Here is an 11623-nt window from a genome sequence, read left to right as displayed (position 1 = left end):
TTTGTTGATGTTTAGACATGGAAATGTAAAGTATTCACGGCGACTATAGGCATGAAAAATTGATGAAATTACAGTCTGTTCGGGGAGAAAGAAAAGACAGGAGACGCGGGACAAAAGGCCGCTGGCCTCTGTCAGCGATCTGGTGGCGGCTTTCACCAGGTGAAGGGCCCTGTGTGTGGGATCGGCACGTGAATGCGGCCGGCGCGACAGCTCCCCCGCTGGGCCCGGATAAAGAGGGGGCGCACCGCAACCACGCACATATTGACCGAAACCAGCGCCGGCTCCTCCGGCAGAAAGAAAGGGAGAAGCCCTGGGGCCCCCCGCTTGAAGTGTTACAGATATGGCACATTTCACCCAACGAGGTGCTGCGAATGGGAGGTGAATAGCCAGCGAGCACTTTCATTCGCCCGGCCATTCAGACCGGGGTGGGGGGGAGGGGGGGGGGAGTGTGGTGGTGGGGGGGGATCCTTAAGTTCCCCTTTCTTGTTTTTTTGTATGTGACTCCGGGCCTCGCGAAATTATTCAACAAAAACTGATTTGTGGATGTGAATGAATGGAAGGGAAAAGACCTGAGAGCCTGGCTATAATTCTGAGGAAAGCGCCCGACACGATAAAGTTTTCAAACACTGACAAGGCAAAAAAATAAATTAATTTATTCATTGCACTGAACCGATTCCCTTTCTAATAACAAACACAATCAGAGCTTTTTTGGGGGAATAATTTGACAGTTTCTTTTGAGAGTTTTGGGAAGGTCCAGTTTTTATCTGACCAATTGTAGTATCCCCTGAGGCCTGTGATTTCACTGCAACTATACAAGAAATGTAAGTCTTGAAATGATAAGACATATAAAACACAATCATGCAAAAATTAAGTGTGACGCTTAATTTACGACAACCATTTCTGTGTGCTGTTCGGTTCAAAACAAATAAATCACACACATAACATGGACATAAAATGCAAACCTATAAACAGCCCATAAAGGACTGCAATCATGCAATGGACTAATAAAGGACTACAGTCATGCAATGGACTAATAAAGGAGTACAATCATGCAATGGACCAATAAAGGACTACAATCCTGAAACGGACCAATAAAGAACTACAATCCTGCAACAGATCAATGAAAGAGTACAATCTTGAAACGGACCAATAAAGGACTACAATCCTGCAACGGACTAATAAAGGACTACAATCCTGCAACGGACCAATGAAAGACTACAATCATGCAATGGACTAATAAAGGACTACAATCCTGAAACGGACCAATAAAGGACTACAATCCTGCAACACCAATGAAAGAGTACAATCTTGAAATGGACCAATAAAGGACTACAATCCTGCAACGGACCAATAAAGGACTACAATCCTGCAACGGACCAATGAAAGACTTAAATCCTGAAATGGACCAATGAAAGACTACAATCCTGCAACAGACCATTAAAAGACTACAATCTTGAAACGGACCAATAAAAGACTACAATCTTGAAACGGACCAATAAAAGACTACAATTCTGCAACAAACCAATAAAGGACAGAGTAATTTATGCCAATGAGCCGAGCAACAGGTGTTTTTCCAGCCTTTGGGTTTGGCCATTTATCCCCAGAGTGTTTTCAGGTGACGGTGAGTGCAAACGAGCTCTTAATCTGGAACCACAGAGGGAGGAGGAGGTGAGTGGAGGAGGAGGAGGAGGGTGAAAGGAGATTCCAACTTCTTGGCCTCTCCGTGGCAAAGCCCTTGAAGCCAGGCCACCTGAGGAGGCCTTGGCGTTAATGAGAAAATCCCTCGGAGAGAGAGAGACAGAAAGATAGAGAGAGACAGACAGAGAGACAGAGAGAGAGAAAGAGAGAGAGACAGAGAGAGAGAGAGAGACAGAGAGCAAGACAGCCTTGGAGCCACAGCAACCACCGCCCTCAGCTGACCGAATCCAAACCCCCCTCTCTACCCCTTCCACACCCCCCCTCCACGCCAGCTCACCTCTTTCAAGTGCAAAGCGACCTGTGTCTCAGAATGTGCCAGAGAATAAAAGTTCACGGCACCTCGGTGAGCTTCGGCCAGGACCCTTTTAAGAGGCGCGCCCCCATGAATACGGCCGAATCTGAAATGAAACTTTTAATCTCTGCGTGGCACTCAGCCCCGGGTGAAAGGAGACCTTCCTTTTTTTAACAACATCCCCACACCAGCCCTTTTGTGTCCCATCCCTGCTCCTGAGATTTCTCTGACCCAGCGAGGGTTATATACTCCTTGCTCTAAGCCAACCCCTTTGTCCTCTGGCCCCAGTGAATGGTAAAAAAAAAAAAAAAAAAAACTTGTCCGGCCAAAAGCAACTCATGCAAGAAACGAGTTCCCGGTCAGAGGAGATGAGATGAGAGGAGAGGAGAGGAGAGGAGAAGAGAAGAGAGTGGAGGAGAGGAGAAGAGAGGAGAGGAGAGGAGAGGTACGTGGCCAAAGAAAAAGAAGGGAAAGAAAAAATGGCCTAGGCCTTTATCTTTCCACACCTCTTGCCAAACCCAGGCCCCGCCCCACACCCTCCTCGCTCCCCTTCAGGGTCTCCTCATTCTTTACTTCCTCGCTTTTCCTCTCTTCCGTAAGAAACACAAATTCACAGGAGGGTTCATGTTTTATTCAGAATGAAATTTAGTATCAAGTTTAGAAAAGGTCCCATAAAAATGTCTGAAGGGGCCATTGGGCACAACCAGCCCCCACCCCGCACCCCACCCCGCCCCCGGGGGGGCTCCCTTTGTAAAGGGGCCCTTCCTCATCAGACGGAGGCACGATTTCATGAGTGAGTGAGACTGAAACCCCCTTAAGATGGGGGCTCTCCTTCTCCACTGACTCTGTTTGTTATCCTCTGGCCAAGCAGTAACACCTACATTGTATGCAGAGAGACAGGGAGCTGTGAAAGAAAACCCCTTTCACTGCGGCGGGGGGCAGCTGGGCCGCCCGCTCTCCGCCAGGCCTCTTCACTCTTGGGTAGGTTTTGTACAAAGCCCGGATTCGGCAGCCCAAACCCGCTCCCTCTGACTGAGAGAAAATGACTATAAATTCACTTTGGGGGTCTGGAAGGGGGGCACGGGGGGGGGGGGGGGGGGGGGGAGGTCTTTTACAGTCCAAAACAGAGTTAGTTTCTCCGGACGCTGTCTTCCGTTTAAACTTGTTGAGGTGAAGTCTTGTTCCGGTACATTCCGCTGATGTGAGCTAAGCAAATACACTGGGCACGGTATGTTATTCCGGATTGTTCCACCGATATGAGTGAAATAAGTCATAAATAAGTGAGTAAATGGATAATCTTGTGTGTACGGCGTGTGCTGTATGTGAATGGCTGAACATCAGCCCCATGGGCAGTAGGCACTTGTTTCTGAATGGCGGTTGTGGCTGGTGCCGGACGCTCCTCTGTTCATTTTTTGAATAGCCCGCGCCTCTCTGCGGCACTCTGGGTGAATAGAGAGAGGCTCTGAAAGGGCCTTTCTGCAGAGCGGCACAAGGTTCAAAAGGTCCCCCCTGGATTGTTTGGGAGTCTTGACCATGGGAGGACAGGAGCGGGCAGAACAGAACTGGAGAGGCTGTTCACTTCAGGAAGGCCCACAGAAAGGATGACCTCATCACCCTCTCTGCCCTCTCCGTACCTGCAGCCTGTGTGTGCTCGCTCTACTCTGCCTTTAGGCCGCGCAGGGCACACACTCCTATAAAGGAATGCTTCTACACACACACAACACACACACACACACACACGTACTGACACACACAACAAGACACACACGCACACAGACTTACACACACACGAGAACATGCATAAACACACATATATAGACATACAGACCCACACAAAACATGCAAAAAAGCACACACAGCATATACCCATACTCATACACATGAAATGAAACAGTCACTTGGTGGTTAAAGTGCCCAAGAGGCCACACCACTGGTCCAGTAGACCACCACTCCCGTGGGAGGGGACAACCAGCACTGCTGTAGGCTGACTCTATCACCCTGACCACCCAGCAAGCCCACTGCTTAGACACAGCCTGGCCTTGCACTGACTGATCCATCTGTCTAATCTAGGAGGTGCGAGCAGTGTAGCTCCTCAGTGCCCGGACTGGGCAGGCTAGGTGTAGCCCCGTGAGGAGGAGGATGAAAGGCCTTGCCACAAAGGAGCGAGGCAGAACCTTCGGTTGGGTTAGGGAGAAGAGAGATGGCTGAGTATTGACCTCCTAACCACAGACAGAGCATGCAGCTCACTCATACCCCTTGCTGACGCAATGCCCAGAAGAAAAAACGCTTTTAGCGGAGCTCCAACCCCAAAGGGGGGCTCCGTAAGGGCATTTGAAACCACCCTCAGATCCCCTGCGGGGACCATACGACTCTTTGGCAGGCACAAACTCGTGCCCCTCAAAGAAAGCAGCTGACATGGGACTGAGAGCCCACGGCCAGGCCATCAACAAGCTTGTGGCTAGATATAGCCACCACATAGCCCCTCAGGGTAAACTCTGACAGATCACTCTCCAAAAGGGACTGAAGGAAGAACAGAACCGCTGAGGTGCCACACAAAACCGGGTCTTCACCCCTGGATTGGCACAAACAACAGAACCTGCTCCAGGGACCAGCATAGAGCTCACTAGTAGAGGGGACCCTGGCTGCCTGCAGAGTTGTCGTAACCACTGGGCCATGATCGCTGGATGGCCTCCATCTGTAAAACTTGGGTTCGGGTGCCACAGCAGCCCCCGGGCCTGAGACAGCCTGGTCTGGCCGGGAGACACCAGGGTGTATCACTACCAGCTCTGCCATCCAGGAGTGATGGGGCCAGTCTGGGGCCACAAGCAGCACCCCGGCCCGCAACACCCTCACTCTGGCCAGCACCACTGGCAGAAGAGGGAAAGGGGGAAAAGCGTACTGAAGAGCCCGGGCCATGAGTACCCTAGGGCATCCATCCCCAATGTCCCTCTGGGGCCCACCATTGAATACCACCGGGGGAAATGAGTGGTTTCCTGAGAGGCAGAGAGGTCCACCTGAGTCTAGAAGGGGGCCTCCCCTGGACAGAAGATCAGCTACCACATTTTGCTTCCCTGGCAGATGTACAACCCTGAGTGACACCCCGCGAGCATGCACCCCCAGGAGACGCGTGCGAGCCCTGCTGGGAAGTGACAGGAGCGCAGCCCACCTGGGTTGTTGTTGATGGAACTACCGTGGGAGGACGGGCTTCCTTCGGGACATTGGCGGGAAATTCACGAAAATACCGCCTCCAACTGCAGCAGGTTCACATGAATCCCTCTCCAGCAGAGCCTCCACAGGCCCCGGACTGAGCGGTCCTGGCCCTTTTGGAGGCCTCTGCAGTTCTCGTGACTCTGGAACACACTGGACCCGTGGCAAACACGCATCCAGAAGGCCCAAAGTTGTAAGCCACCATTTTACAGCTGGCCAGTAATCTAGGCCCAAAGAGAGAAGCTGCTGGCTATTCTCTGAGGGGCTCACCTTGTGGCAGGCGAACCCCTGCTGCAGTGGGCGCTTGTGGAAAGCCCCAAAGGGACCACCTGGGTGGCCCGAGCAGCCTCTGGCCAAACTGCATGGTCACCTGCTTCCGTGTGACAAAGTGGGACAAATGCTCCCTCAACAGTGATAGCCTCTTGGGTCGAATCCAAAAGCGATCAGATATAAGTTGCTGTTTTCGAAGGAGTAAGGTGACCTTTCTTCCTGTTCAAGGTCAAACCCCAGCCTGTGGAGATGGGCCAGCGTAACCCCTGTGTCACCCCTGGCCTGCGGTTCTGTAGGGGCACATGTCAGCCAATCGTCTAGGTAGTTCTCAATGCACATACCCTACCGCTGTAGTAGAGAGAGTGCCACGTACATTTTGTAAAGGTCCAGGGAGCCAGGACAGGCCAACAGGGAGAACCTCGTGCTCATACGCATCACCCTGACTGGGGAAGATGTGCGGATCAACATTTACCAATCAGCTACTCTCCCATGCAGTCCGAAACCAAAACAGCAAAGCTCTCGACCCGACTTATTCCTGGCTATACTCAGCAACGCTAGCCCTCTCAAAGAGAAACCAAATTAACCGCAAAGGCAACTAACTTCCCCAAACAATCAAACAAAGTGCTCCTGAAGAGCATGCAGTGACTCAAAGCCACATCACAAGGCAAAAAGAGAATGAGCCGGCAAACTCTCGGCTGTATTTGTACGATATGAGTCCACACAGGTGGGAGGAGTGGTTCATTTTAGTCCCTGTAGGGGACATGAGTCTCTGGTTTTAATAATTCAAATCAATTAATTAAGCAATTGTCTTGAAAATATTTTCCATGTTTTTTGTTATTTTATCATGTATTATGTCAAAATAATGAACCCTTTCAAGAGTAGGTTTATTTGTATTATTTAGTCAGTGCCATTGCTTTCAAACACCAGTAGTAACATCAGCGTCAGAATGTTCCGTTAAGAACATTCTGCTCGCATAGTTGTGACCTCGCGCCCTTTAAAGGGTTAAAATACTGCTCTTATGCTGGGCCTCAGGAGGACATGTAGGAGGGAAATGAACAGGCAGTGACTTGAGAGTAACACGGAGACACTGGGGTCTGTGTGGCGGGGGTGGTCGTCCGGCCTTTCAGGAAGCCGACCCTGGCCAACGGCACGCCTCTCCTCTCCTCCTCCCGCCGATTCCGGCGGGCCAGCGGGCACCGGTGGTAACAAGCCCCAGGTTGAGGCTTTCAGCCCCTGCACCCGCCGCAGTGGAGAGGGGAGATTAGGGCTAATCTCACGTCCCACACGCTGATATCAGCGCCCGCTCCTCCCTGTGCTCCCTTTCCCTGGCCGTGCGCTCGGGGCCCTGCAGGAAGTGCACACGGTGAAAGGGGACAGCCTCCGAATTAGCCGTTGTTGCCAGGGGCCCTTTTCAAAGGGCTGTTTTTTGGCCCCGGCCTGGCAGCCGGGTGGAGTGGGGGTGGGGGGGCGGGAGCACGGGTGCCGAGGGGTAAAACGGGCGGGGCAGGGCAGACCTTTCTTTTGGGACAAGGGTGTTGGGGTGTGGGATAGGCTCCGGTGTCACCCTGCTGACCGTGCTCGCCGCACAGAAAGTTCTGCTCCAGATGACAGAGAACAGCCAATTCAATGTAGATCCTGTCTGCTGTTTGAGGTTTGATACCAGTTTTCCAGCATAGTCACAAAACCGTTGTGTCAGTAATATTTTATGGCTACAAAAATATTATTTTCTATTGTTTTAATCAATAGCATGTTGGATGTTGGAATTACTGCCAATAACAACAGCTTTTTTACATAAATTCTTTCACTGTTAATTCAACTCTAGGAAAGAACACCAACTCTGAACTCTGGGAATTAATTCTGAGTTTACTCACCACATCTATGCAATGCCTGCCACTATATCCCCAAACACGTACAATTCATATCACAAGATCCACAATCTCCCACTCGCACTGTGGTGCATAATATTACACTGTATGTTTATGTACCAACTACCTGTAGATGACTTTGCATCAGCTCTGCTGATTGTCTAAACCAGTGGTTCCCAATCCTGTTCCTATGGGTTTTTATTTCAACTCTAATTTGGTACACGTAATTATTATTATTATTATTATCTTTTTTTTTTTTTTGATTTTTCCCCTTTTTCTCCCAATTTGGTAGCCAATTGGACCCTGTCTGATTCAATTAGAGCTAGTATTAGATACACCGCCCACACCCCGTCCCTCGGCGGCCGACGGGAGAGCGTCACGCCTTCTTCAAGCCGTCTCGCCTCACAAGTCGTGACCGTGATTCCAAGGCGCACAAGGTGCTTGTTTTGTGTGGCAATCTACTAACCCTTCCCCTCCCTCTGGAGCAGCGAGCCAATTATTGCTGCTCCACGTGAGCCGGCCAAACTTTGGTACACGTAATTCTAATTAGCAAGTCAACAAGAACTCTAGCTGAAGAATGAGATGAGCTTCATTATGGCCGCAAGCTCACAGAACGGTCGGTTTCTGGGAACTGGGTTTGGAACCACTGGCCCAAAGCTTTATAGATTAATTAGAGCCAGCTATAGGGTTTTTGTGGCCCTCAACAAGAATGTTGTTGTGACCCCAAAATTTGTATCATCAAATCTGGACCTGAAATCCAAATCCTGCCCTGGTTTTCACTTCTACCAGGTAATTAGCTGAACAATTAGTACAGCTGTCTTCACACCTGACTCCCAGGTAAATGGAGGGTGGAAAACCAACAGCTCTGGGACCTCAGGGACTTTACTTTGATGATCCCTGGCATAGAGTTAATGCCAGCCGCTGGCTCTGGTGTGCACTTCTGCTTTGTGGCTCTGAATGTGAATGTATAATGCACATCCAGTAGAGATGACATTTACTCTGATAGTGTAATCTCTACTTGATCAGAGTTGATTTACACCACTTTGTTTATGAGGTGTGACCCTCATTCACATGGCTGACAAAGTAGAAACCAACGTAAATTCAACAGGTTGCAGTTTTGTTTTTCAATTTAAAGCTGAGATGGGGGTACATTCAGTGTGAGCCCCACAGCGGAGTGCTGTACTGCCTCTAAATGAAGGCCAAACTGAAATGGCTTTTCTGGTCACGGGCACTCTCCAATGTTCTGCTTCAAGGGTGGTTCTCCAACTTGGTCCCTGGGTATTTACCCTATTTACGCAATTGCCTCTGTTATTGCATATTTGTCGAACGTTTCAGATCCTTGGATAAAATGTGATATTAGGCAAAAGGAACCTGAGTAAACAAAACACATTTTTAGGGGTCCAAGCAGCAAGGTTTTTGTTAGAATTATTGTTATTACTTTTTTTTTCTCTGCTCTTTTACCTAAAAAGACCATGTGCTGGAATGGCCCGGAATCACCAAACTTGGTAGGCTTGTTTGGATGGTTAAACTCGTGACAATATTTTTACATTTACAAGCCCAGCCCCTGTGCCATGTTGGCCCTAAAGTCACAGAATGTTCTGTACGGGTCCTTCTCCTCATGAGGAATAATATTTGCTTCAAGGACGCCTATTGGATTCTGTGCTAATTTGATTTTTTTGAAGAACACTGAAAAAGTTTCTTCTCCTACAAAATCAAACGGCACAAAACTTTTTTTTCATCTGTCTGTTACAATGGATCTGTATGTGATCGAAAGCACACCTGAACCAAAATGGGTTAAACATGAGACCTTTCTGCAAATTTAAAAGCAAGATTACTTTTTATTTTCATTTTTTACTTTTTATAAATTATTTTTAAAAGCAAAAGGGCCATGTGCAAAAGTTTTTTTTGGACTTTGTTACTTTTTAAAAAGAGAATTACTAAGGCCCAGACACAGGTGATTTACTCATTAGGGCTTCAATGAGTCAGGTGAGTAGAATTCCAGGGCTGAACAATTTATTCTGAAGTAACTCCATGCCTTCTAAAGTATCCAACTGCAGTTGTTGTTCTGTCTGGTGGTAACAACCATGGGTTGCTCTAAACTGTTGTCCAAGGATTTCATCTCTGAACATATATAACTCTAACTAACATAACATAACTCTAAATCGATAGGCTACAGCAGTAGAAGTCTAAAAAATAAGTCTAATAAATACCTAATAAAATGCTCACTGAATGTATTCACTGTTTCATTTGTTCAGTGCTAGTTCGTCTTGTCCCGTTTTCCGAGTTTCTGCCCTTGTTGCCTGTTATTCCTTTCCCCCGGTTCAAGCTTCTTCTTCTTCCCCGTGCCTGTGCCCCTGTTAAATTGTCTGTTCTGCTCTTTTATTGGATTTTCTGGTTTTTGATTCTCTGCCTAGTTTTGGACTCTGTGTTTTGGATTTCGTATTTGTACCTTCGCTTGTTTGGACTTCCTCCCGGTTTTTGAACTCTGCTTGTTTCCTGACTACTCTTCTATTTACCCCTTATGTACCTGTCTGCCCGGATTATGGCCATTGCCTGTTTCAGGATTACGTGTTGGATCTACCCTCTGTTAATAAAGCCTGCCTTTTTTCATGTTATCCTTGAGTTTGCTATTAGTTCCCTCTGCCCAATTCCTGGCAGAGATATTGTATCAGACATAGCTATGCATGCAATAGAGTATACAATTCCCAAGTTCATATTGTGCTATATTGCAAACAATTACATGAAAAGAGCAATGTGACTTGTTTTGATCAAATGAAAGACTGAGGTTAATATGCTCCTTTTTAAGTTGTTGAACATGTGTTCGATTTCATTAATAATTAACACCATACAGGTTTGGCTCTTTATAATTTTCTTTGTCTGGATTTTCCCGGTGGTTGGTTTTAGGAGCCAGGTGTCCACACTTTCACCGATTAGGAGCAAATTAATTTACCTAAGGCATTAATCATTTTACAATTTACTTCTTTTTATGCAGTTATAGCACTATAAGTACAATATTTTTATTCTTCATGGCATGCATAGCTATATCTCACAAAATGTGCTAAAAATGAAGCACCTAATTAAGCCAAATTAACTGCTTGTTAAAATTCAGAGATTGCAATTGTGGTTGGAACGAAAACCAGCATACACTGGGGTCCCCAGGACCATTGTTTTAATCAACTGTAAGTCGTTTTGGATCAAAGTGTCAGCTAAATAACTGTAATGTAATGGTCCTCGGGAATCACATTTGAAATTATTATTTAATTTATATAATTAAAAATTTGAATTAATGTTATACCATTTTTATCACCCATGTGACAAAGTAATTGCCTCCTTTAATTTAATAACAGGTTGCATCTCCGGTAGCAGCAATAACTCAATTAAAAAAATTTTTATTTGTATATTTGTTATTTCACAGACTGTCCCAAATGCTTCCTGTAATTTGATATCAGTCTTTCACATCACTGTGAAGTCATTTCAGCCCGTTTGTTCTTTGCAGACCTGCTGTAATTCAGGCACAGTGCGAGGTATTTCAGCACGAACCGCTCATTTCAGGTTCAGATTTGTCAGAATGTTGATGGAGTCTTTGATAAGGGGGGCAGACTGGGGACCCTGCTTTAAAAAAATCACCTGCCCTTTACACCTCCGTGCCGACGTTACCGCTTTGATCGAGATCACGAGAGGGCACCGGGCCGCTTTTCCACACAGCCTCGTTTTAACGCGTGAGGGTTTTGCATTGTTCTGAGAAAGAGGCAAAGAAATGTATTGTGGGAGCCACAATCAGAGTGTGAAAACAGCGAGTGATATCTGACTTAACTCCCTGTGGAATTGCTCATTCAGGACAGAGAACCACTTTAGAGTCAAAGCCCGGGGTGTCCTGGTCCTCTGCAGCCTCACTGTCCGCGCCCTTCGCTTTCATTCAAACCCTTAAGTGACTTAATTGGATCAATTCCAGGCTTTGCCGGTCAGAATGACCGCATGGGCACGGTACCCTGCACGCGGTTTAAGGGACTGTGAAAATCGGCAGGATCTCGGCCCTCCAGGAACGTGGTTGCCTGGCCCGGCGCTTAAAACCCCTGTAATGCCAGAGTCAGTCCCCATTAACCGCCGTCTATCTGACTAAAGGCCTGACTGGGTATCAGGTTTTGGGGTCGGGGGAGCAGAGCCTTGGTGGTCATTATGTGTCAGGTCTTCACAACACTGAAAAGAGCTTCTAACAGCCCACATCCTGGTCCGCCTGGAGGCTTGGCTCAGTCTAGCCGCAGGCCTCCTCACCCCTCTCTTTAGACGCTGA

This window comes from Conger conger, chromosome 15, assembly GCF_963514075.1.
Source record: "Conger conger chromosome 15, fConCon1.1, whole genome shotgun sequence".
Taxonomy (NCBI): domain Eukaryota; kingdom Metazoa; phylum Chordata; class Actinopteri; order Anguilliformes; family Congridae; genus Conger; species Conger conger.
The sequence above is the reverse complement of the archived record's forward strand: the minus strand, read 5'-3'. Positions refer to the sequence as shown.